This window comes from Pseudopodoces humilis, chromosome 1 (genome assembly GCF_049639895.1).
Source record: "Pseudopodoces humilis isolate 2021_Gansu_Grassland_sample_001 chromosome 1, ASM4963989v1, whole genome shotgun sequence".
NCBI classification, from domain to species: domain Eukaryota; kingdom Metazoa; phylum Chordata; class Aves; order Passeriformes; family Paridae; genus Pseudopodoces; species Pseudopodoces humilis.
In genome coordinates this window covers 56,982,275-56,991,683 of record NC_142200.1, presented here as the reverse complement: position 1 = coordinate 56,991,683, position 9,409 = coordinate 56,982,275, and positions in this window count along the sequence as shown.

The window sequence follows — 9,409 nt, the reverse complement described above, 5'->3', positions numbered from 1 at the left end:
GTAGCTTGTGCACATTATTGGTATTGGGTAAAGAGGAAGAAAGCAAAACTTGAAAATTACCTTTTGGTCAACCTGGCCATTAAAATGACACCTCTGTTACTTTTCTGATAAAAACAGTAGTTTAGTGGGATTATGACAAAAAGGAAATGTATATTCCTGCATATTATTGTATTGTTACTGGGTTTCTTTTAATTGCAAATGACTTCTTGTACAACATATTTTATGAATAGGTATCTATATAAAACCCAGTGTTTTATTCTAATAAGCAATGACCTGACTTTCTTGCTCCGATGAATAGAAGACTTGCTCTCTGTTAGAAGACTGTAGTGACTGCTGCTAATATTTATCCACTCCAGTTTTCTCAAAGCTGTAAATACAGGGAATGATATCTGCTTAAGTCATGATTTGGTTAATCTCTTCTTCATAACTTTCAATGTCAGTGACAGTGATATTTGTAGTTGAACTTTGTTACTCTATTTACCATTTAATTTCCTCTCTGTCTCTCTTTTCTTATGTCTTTCTGAGTCTCCTCCCTTACACCCTCCTTTCCCATAGCAAATTCAATGAATTGCAAATTCAAATGCTATTTCTTGGCACTGATTCTTTGATATAATGTGTAAAGACCTAGTTATGAATTAGTAATCAGAATTCAGAATGTTCCTGTTTGTTCACCTAGTCCCCAGATGCAATGCAAAGTCTGCCAAGAGGACTAGATTAAATCCCTAGGATTCCATTTGATTTTCCACTGTCAGTGGGCATTCTCTATAGCCATAAGCCATACTTTTGGTTTTCAGTTCCAGTTAAAAAGGACGCACCTTCTTTTCTTTCTGCTTAGTTTGTAAGACAACTAAATGTTAATGGAGAAGAAATTTTTCCTGAAAATTAATTTTTGCAATTATTCCAAAAGAACACCACTGGCCTTCTGCATCAAACCTAGGATAACTTTGTTAGCAATACAGGGTAGACCTGGAAGGCACTAATCAAACTTTCCTATTCAACAGATGTGCATGGTGGAAGATAACAACCTGAAAAAGCTCTTAACTCTACTTAAACTCCTTTACTACACAGGATATGGGTTTTTGTTCTGCCATATTTATCAGAGCATGTGATCAGAATTAGACATATGTTTAGGTTCCTAGTTCAGTGAAAATCGGTTTCAGTATGTTTTTTTAGGTATGATGGGAGGTTTAATGAGAGGCAGAATGTGGTCAGTTCAGTCATATAACTGGATTATAGCGCAGGACTGTCAGTGGTCATTACAAGTTTGGAAAGGTCTCCTTCACAGAGCTATGAATTACCAGCTTGTGCTTTCCATCTCTTTTCTACTTTCTTTTAAACTAATGATCTGTGTTGGAGCATTAATGGTATTGTTAGTAAAATATGATACAGAGAAATCTTGTCTTTTTGGGAACTGCATAGATTCTGGGGGCTAATAGTGGAGGGCCGTTTTTTTTTCTTCTAGCTATTTCTGAGGAATGGATGCTGGTCTGCTCTCTTGTGGAAACCTCTAGAAGAATGTTCACTAAAACATAATGTAGCTAAATACCTGGCTTTTAGGAATTTCATTCTCTGATTGGTTTTTTTTTCCTTCCACATTCCTTCCAAATCTGTTTTCCCCAATTCCATATTTTAGATTTGTATTTTCTTTTATTTTCGATTGAATTCAGTTTAGGCTTGAGTTTCCCTGTTCTTCCTTGTTTCCAGACTTACGTGGGTTTTTGTTTTCTTTTGTTTTTTGATGAAAGAAAAGAATGCTGGAACATACTCAAAAGGGCATTTTCTTTGCCACCTCCTCTGACTATGTACATTCTTTGATAAGTACGAAAGAAAACCTAGAGAATGTCCATGGCATGTAAAATGTACCCTTTGAATGAATCATTTTCAGCAGCCTTGATGAAGTGGGAGATGTTCTGATTGGAACTGGAACCATCCACCTACTTCTGTTCATTACATCGACGCTGCTCTGTTCTCTGAACTCTGAGAGTTACTTATCCACCCACATAGTTAATCTACAGAAACCATTCTCAAAGGTTTGTTCCTTACCCTATAATCTTTTATGCTTTCTACTCTTTGTGTCATCAGCTAATTTAAATTAAGTAATATATGTTAAACCATATCAATATAGGGTTTGACTTGAAGCTGTAAAATTCTAAAAATTCATATTTAACTAAATAAATATATATATTACAAGATTTTATAAATAAAATATAAATATATAAATAATATATATAAGCTATATAAATAAGTAAAATATAGTTTACTGTGAGAGATTATAATTAGATTTTTAATTGCATATTTATTATTTCAAATATTAGAAAAATTATTTCTTACTATATTTTTATTATAAAATGGTTTAATTCATTTTAGAAAAAAATGGTTAATAGTCTTTAATCTCTAGGGTATTTTAATCTCTCTAGGGTATTTCTTTCCATTTGGTAAAGGCAATGAAATGAATTATCATTAACAATTTCAGAGCAGAAGAACATTAGATGTGCTTTTCAGAGAAAAAAAGTGTGAGATCCCCTATATGTGATATGTTTTGTATTGGCTTTTTGGTGGGTCTCACCTTCTTCTCCCTGTTCTCTCTTAATTTTTAAAGCAAGTTTTCACCTAAAAAAAAATTGCAGCATATCAGATGTTCACATACTCTCACTTGCAACAAATCTTGTAGTTGAAGTTTTCACAGTTGCTGGGAATTACATGTGTTACTCAGCTCCCCTGCACTCTGCAGCTGTGCCTGCTCAGGAGTTGTGCTTCTGTCCCTGCTCCCCATCTACATAACACATCCAGTCCCCAGGGTCAGCTCATTCTACCTGGAGTTGGTTCATTGCAGCAGGCAGTACAACATGCTGTAAACCAAATGCCTTACCCCAAAAAAAACTAAGTAAAACAAACCTGCCCTCATAGTAAGAGAAGCAAATTATTTCTGGACTTCATCCTGTGATGGTTGTGTTGCTCATACTCCTTATTTAGCAAATAGGGTGTTTCTGCATGTAGCACATGAGCGGGTTATGGATGAACAGTCCCCAACAAAAGTTGTGATGAAGGATATAAGCCTCTGGCATAATTTAGTGATTGATGATTTGTGTATGTTTCGTGCAAAGGGCCCCTTTTACATTCCCTTTCCCAGGTGTCTTGGTTGATGGATGCATTTTACTGAGATGGATGCAGATTTGTTAAAGCACTCTTTTACTGTTTCAGCCCTTTCATGTGGTATAAAAGGTTGAGAGAATAGATTAATACATACTCTGCTTTCTAATTCACTGTTTTATCAGAAAGAAAATGTACTTACATGAGTTTGCCCAAGATCTAAATAAACAGTTTGACAGCAAAAGTTGTGGACAGCTAAGCACATCTGGAAGTTAAGTACATTAATTGTAAACCCAGTCCTATAACAGCATTCAATCTGTCCTACATATGTGCCAAAGTCTTCCCTCTTCCCTTGCTCATGCGTTCATAATTCATGGCTGTAATTCACCTGGGTTGCTGGTGCTCTGTCAACGTTTAATTGCTCTAATTACTTAATTATCTACTCTGGTGAAGTGGTAAAGCCTTGACATTTCACATTTTCCCTAGGAATATGCATCTGTGGGATATATCAGTCTCTATATTTGGTAAATACAGGGAAAAATAACTCAGTTAATCCAGTCTGTTGGTTGCAAAGTCTACATTGCTATTGATTCCTTACACTGGGCTACTGAGCCCCTTGTTTTCTCAGCCTGTAGATATTTGTGAGAGCTTTCCTCTTTAAAATGAATCTGCTTAGCTCTAAATTTGGTGGTGAGACAGGAAGTCTAAAAAGGATGTGTCGAGTGATATTTTTGCAGGCTAATCCAATTAAATTGGAAGTCACTTTATAATGGGATCCTTTGAATGGCAAGGGAGAAGCATGGCCTCATCAAGCAAGAAAATTATCTTGTTTGCAGATACTGATGTTCAGAGATCATTGTGGCAACTGCTAAGTGACACTTCAGGAAGAACTGTAATGAATTATGTGTTTAAAATTTTGGCTTTTAAAAAAATGACAGAAAAGCATTTTTCTGCAATAAGTAAGCTTTTGTTTCTATGTTGTGGATTTTTCTTGCAGAAGTAGAAGCTTCAGTCAAGCTAAACTTTTGTGTAGTACATGTTTCTGTAGTAAAGAACAATGGAAAAATTGAGGATCCTAAATGCTATTTACTGTTAAGAATTATTTCATAAATGCATCTTTTGTTGTTTTTTTTTTTACTTCTCTGAGAGTGGGAAAGAAAATGTTCAATGTTTGTGCAAATGTTTTTTCATAGCTGGGTGATTCCAGTTGATTAATGGAAGGTACTAAAGAAATATTATTTATGAGCTATTCCTTCAGTTTTTGAAATAAAATTACTCCTCAAAGGCTAGAGAAAGCTTTGTGTTAGCTTTACTGTAGAAATGAAAAGACAGGTAGAATATAGTGCAGTTCTACTAATAGCAGTTAAATAATGCCTGTGCTCTTACTGTAATGGGACAACTACTGCCAATTTTCTGTTTTCTTTCACTGGATGAAAAGGAAAAGAATTTTGTTTCATCAAGAGGACTTATTTGAATGAATGCATTAAGGGAATGGGGTAGAACGAACACTGCTTCTTAAGAAGAAGGATCATATACAAGCCCTGTTCAGCTCCTTGGAGAATTTCAGTAGCTGTAACTACCAGGATTCATGGGACCAAGTCAATAAACTCCTGAAGATCAATATCTCTCTCTCCCTCCTTCCCTCTTCACCTCCATATGTAAAGAGGCAGCATGCCTGTTGTAATACTAATCACGCGTTTTTGCCTCATGTTAGTGCCCTGTGTCATTCAGAGAAACATCATTCTTGTACTGATGATCACAGTAACAAAGCTACAGGAGCAGGAAGAAAGCTGCCTGTTGTGAGGGCTTAGCAGAAGGTCTGCTGTTTGTTTGGACAAGAGAATTCAAACATCAGGAGAACAGGTAATGCCAGAGAAGAAGCTGGAAAACATGAAATCTATCAGCCTTCATCAATACTGTTGGTATTTAGGCCCAAGGAGAATGTTTCTTGATGTCATTATAATTTTCAGTGTCTCACTAAGCAAGTGTGCTTTCCTGATAAAGCTCTGGGCTGGGATTGGCAAATGTGCACCTAAAGCTTATCTAAGGCATTGGGACTTTTGCTGAAAGTCACTTATCACCAGTCTATGCTGTATTTTTTTAAAAGTTACTAAGGCTTTGTGTAATGACATGTGATTTACCTTCCAAAGACAGTATTTACATATGAAAAGTCTATATTGAGATGTAGAAATTGCTATTTCTGCAATTTATTACATTTTAAAAAGTACCTTTAAAAAAATACTTAATTCTACAGTTATGTTCCTGCTTTAAAGCTAGGATTTCTTGAGAGACACAAAGATGATAAAGACATATTTCTGGCATTTTTACTTCTAGATTGGTGAACCTAGAAGTTCTTTTAAGTTCCCTGCTAGATCAGAGCAAGTTTTACTGGACATCAGTTCTCATCTTCTCTACCCTTTTATTTTTTGTGGGTAAATGGCTTATGTGCTTCCTTCCCAGCTTTTTCTCCTGAACCACTTGGGGGAGCAACTTCTGAAATTTGCTTTCTAGAGGAGACTTCTTTGGGAAGTTCCCTCCCAAATACATCCCAAACCAGGACACATACATAGCTGGAGTTTAGTTCTGTGGCACAGTCAAGCCAATGAGACTCTTTGTGACTTCTGAAGGTGGTGGTCTTACCTTATTTCCCTCCTACTACAATCCCTTTGCAAATACAGATTCTTGCCTGATCCCATATGAAGTCAATTACAGGAATTTATGTCAGCACAAAACTGTTCAAGTTTTCTTGCAGTTACTCTTTCTTCTGGTTCATCGTCTGAAATTGGCTGATCCTTGGAATCCTTTTGAAACTGTAGCCCACCAAGGGAAAAAGAAAATGCAGGGGAAAGCAGTGAGCTCCATTTCTACATTAATTTTGTGGCAAGGTCTGTGAAGGAGAATAATAATAATAATAATATAATAATAAAAATATAAAAAGTTATTGAGTACCATTCTATATTTTTTAAACAAGATAAAGAAAATTTGTAAAATTTTTTATTTTTGTGTGTGTTTGTGCTTGCTCTTTGAAATGAAACCTATGTTAGAATATCTTTTTAACTAACCTAGAAGTAAACTGAAGATCAGGAAATTTGTTGTTGAGAGTATAGCAGGCTATGCACAAGCTTCAGACGGTATGTTTTTCAACAAGCTTTGCTAAGGCACTTTTTCCTTTGACCTGCTTCAAGTCAGTCTTCTCATTCCACTGTCTGGAAATGGTTTGGAAGGACGCAGTTATTGGTTCTTTCTGATGCTGTGTTGCTGTAAGCGAACTGCATAATACAAACACGTGTATCTGCATTTGATGGAACAGTGGCATTAATGATATCAACAGCAGCTCTTTGCATCGTTCCCTTCTGCCAGGTGTGGAAGAGGAGGAGGAGGAGGAGGAGAAGACAGTCTGTCACAGGCTGGTTTCTGCAAAAGAAAAGACTGTGAGGAAAAGTGGTAGGGCTTCCTACACAACCTGATCCATTTTCTCATGGTGCCTACTCCCACACTGCCTGCTGTGTTCTTATTAGGAGCTGTCTGCTCATTTCCAGTATATGTCTAATTCCTTAGAGGACCCTATTAAAATGCATGGGTCATGCAAAACCAAATTTAGTAACACTCTAAAAACAGAATGAGTGCTAAAGTGAAGGAACCTTCTCACATACTGTATCCCAGGTAAACTCAAAATGTGGCATAGCAAACTACTTTTTTTTCAAATAACCAGAAACCATTTTCTCTGAGCTCAGTAACACTATACACCCTGAGAGGATCCACAGAAGTATTTTTTTTGAAAAAAGATAAAGTCCTTGATCCCTACCCATTATCACAGAACCATATTTTTCCCTCATAAACTAACCAAATATAAGATGTTACTTGATAACAGGATTAATTTTATAAAAAATATTAAAAAATATTTTGACTGATGGGGAATGTGTGATTGCCAATGGGTATAATTTCTCTTGTGCTGAGTGCAGTAATAATAAATTTCACTGTTGGTTAAAAGTCCATTTTATGTATCTCTATGTCACTCTTATTCGTAAATTGACAGGATTTAATTTAACATCTTGGGTATTTTTATGATTTAAGAATCTTATATTGTTTTAAAAAGTTATGAAATGTTCTGCCTTCAGTTGCATGCACTCAGCAAGGCCAATGTAGCAAATGTGTTGAAGGAGAATTCTGCTTTAGGGTAGCCCTTATATTTGCCTTCTCTCTCTGCTTTTTTCTCTCCCTGCTCTCTTATAAATGCTCTCATGTGTGTGTACATGAAAAAGACTCTCTTTTCAAAAAGATGAAGAAAAACAAACTGAAATTGGAAATGAGTAGTATGGTTTTATACCGCTGCTTTTTACTTCCATAATTTAAAATATTTGAATTAATACTCTGAAACCAACTGGTGGATGAAAAAAAAGTAGTGTATTTATAAGATGGGGTTTAAAGAGACACCAAAAGACCTCAAGCACAGTCTGCACTGGCCTTTGCAGCTAGCAGTGCTGTCACTTATATTGTGCTGATGAATTTTGTAGCTGTGCTGGGTTTTATTTTGTATGTAGTTGAGGCTTAGTAGACTAGAAAGAAATAATTTCAGTGATCAGGCTCCTTTTGTTATGAGTTTTCCTGCTTTTCTCTGACATTGCCTTGCTATTGTTGGCTATTTTTTTAAGGACAATAATTTTGTCAGTTTTACCCAAATTAATAGTCTTTCCAGTTCCTTTGACTATGAAAGCAAAGTGTTGGATTTTTATTATAGATTTAAACAAATCTGGGAGAAAGCAAATACTTTGGAATAAAGCCTAGTTATTATGGCTTCATCTTGAAAATAAAAGATGGGACTTAAACTCTTCTTTCAGTGATGGCACAGAAGCTGCACTCTGAGAAAATGCTAAGATTTCTAGGTTTTTGGGGAAGAGGGCTCCCTGTCTTTTGGTCTTATGGATAAAATGACTGATGATGCCAGTTTTAAAACACAGAGCTGTTGAGCCCACCCTTAGAATCACAGAATTATGGAACAGTTTTAGGTTGGAAGGGACCTTTTTAAAATGTGCGTGCAGATAGAGAATTTTGCAGTGTTGTCATGCAGTTGATGAATTCCTCACGGCAGAGGCTGGGAAGCAGACACTGAGATATGTGTCCCTCTGGCAAGGTGGCAGCACTTCCAGGAAGAGACACTAGTAGCCTTGATGCCTTACCAGGAAAAGAAGGAGCTTCCAGAGATCTCTTAGACACATGGGACAAAAATAATTTCCTCAGATCAGATTGGCAAACTCTGATTTGGCTTCATTTTAGGTACTTTTTATGCTGTTCCTAAGTGTTGATATGGTAGTTTATGATTTGGAGCTGGAAATCAGTTCCCGATGAGAAAGCATGAAAAAACTGTTAGAAGACAGTATTTTCCTGGTATTGTTAAAAGAATTTTAACACCTTCCTCTGCTTCTGATACTCAATCAGACTAATTAAATCAATTCAACTTTGCAGCTTCTATAATGTTTAGAAGGATTTAATTTGCTTCCCTCCCATTTGTTTTGAAGTTGTCACCACTGATAACTTCTTGCATTGGTTTCAGTTACAGAACTTAATATTTACCTAAGGTTGAACATGTGGTGAAGATCATAATAATTATGCTATTCTACCCAGCTTATTAAATGATGTGCTTGTTTTGAGAATCATTAATTTTCTTTATAAGGAAAAGCAAAGCAGATTCTTGTTTTTCCTTTAACTTGATGTACTTTTTCTGTTCCATTTTAATAGATCACCTCTGCTATATTTCTTTAACTGACCCAAATGAAAGATCTTAATATGGTATTGAAAGCAAGGAGGTAGGTGTGAGAGGGAATTAAAAGATTATTAGCATAAAGCAAGTCACTGGAACTGAAGATACTTTGCAACCATTTCCTTGATTGTCACTTTGGGAAAGGATCCTATCTATTTACCTGGCATGTTCTTAGCTTAGACCTCTTAGTATTTAGAGGGTATTGAAAACAACAACGTGTGGAGTCCAGATATATGCTAAAAGGATAAGGATGTCTGCGTTTTGCCATGGGAAGTGGAATTATATCTCAATCCTGGGCACAACAACCTATTTATCATGCTCCGAAAACAGCAGTAGGTAACAAACTTGAAACCTTTGCAGCTAGGAGACTGTTTATATATCTCAGAACCCTTTTTCTTGTGTAGAAAGGATTCCCACCTTCATGTCATGTTGCATTGCAGTTTACTGTGGAGTGCTGCAGTGATTTCTTATTTTAACTTGTTGCATTTTATCTAAGGGTAACTGATGTATATTAATTTGATGTGTCAAATTATACAATACAGGTCTGAATTAATAAATTTC